The following is a 1,058-nucleotide window of genomic DNA, read 5'->3' on the forward strand; positions in this document are numbered from 1 at the left end:
CAATATAAAATGACTTGTTTTGGCAAAAGTGTGTTTTGTAGACTCAACCCTATAGATCAGCGTTTCTCAACCTTGGCAACCTGAAGATGTCCAGACTTCAACTCCCAGAATTCCCCAGCCAGCGCTGGCTGGGGAATTCTGGGAGTTGAAGTCCAGACATCTTCAAGTTGCCAAGGTTGAGAAACACTGCTATAGATGAAAGAAACCACTGTCAATAACAAGGATAGACAATTGTATTTTAACTGAGGGCTGCATTTTTTCCTTCTATAGTCCTCGCTTAGCAACTACAATTGGGACTGGCAACATGATCACTAAGTGGGAAATCACTTAGTGACGGATCATGATTGAAGCATGAGCTTACTTCCCCTTTAGTCGTTAAGTGATATAGTCACTAAGTGAAAAGTCATATGAACGTGACTTATGATTTTATTTCCACCTTTCATACTGTACAATATTAACTGCTTATCACAAGTGAAAATTGCCCAATGGTTGCAAAGCACATGAATAGCAATCATATGACTGCAGGATACCGCAGCTGTTATTAAATGTGAGGATTGGTCACAAAAGTTTTTTTTTTTTTAGCATTGTTATAACTTTGAATAGTTGCTGCATGAGACACTCAATAAGGAGTGGAAAACTGTGATTGTTTTTTGCCTTATAGGGTTGCAAAGGGTATGGAGGACAAAACTGAAGAGTTAAGGCATGTGCTTCATGAGTTTGTATTATCTTAAATTTATAAAAAAAAAACAACAAATTACTCACATAGTTAAAATCCTAATTTTGTTGCCACTAGAATGTTTCAGTGACTCACTCTTGCTTTAGCACCCAGCATGTGACAGAGAATCAGCTATGGTGGAGTACTTGTGGGTGGGTGTACACACACACACACACACACACACACACACACACACACACACACTCTTTATAAGTGATAAGTGAACTCAGTCAAGTATTAAGAACTCCGCTTCCTTTCTCTTAAGACAAGGATCCTGGCTCCCCCCCCCCCCCCTAATTAACTACAAGGGAAAATTTCTCACACAGGAAAACCAGTGAGATGC

Source organism: Natrix helvetica (assembly GCF_964273705.1).
Source record: "Natrix helvetica genome assembly, chromosome: Z".
In the NCBI taxonomy this organism is placed as follows: domain Eukaryota; kingdom Metazoa; phylum Chordata; class Lepidosauria; order Squamata; family Natricidae; genus Natrix; species Natrix helvetica.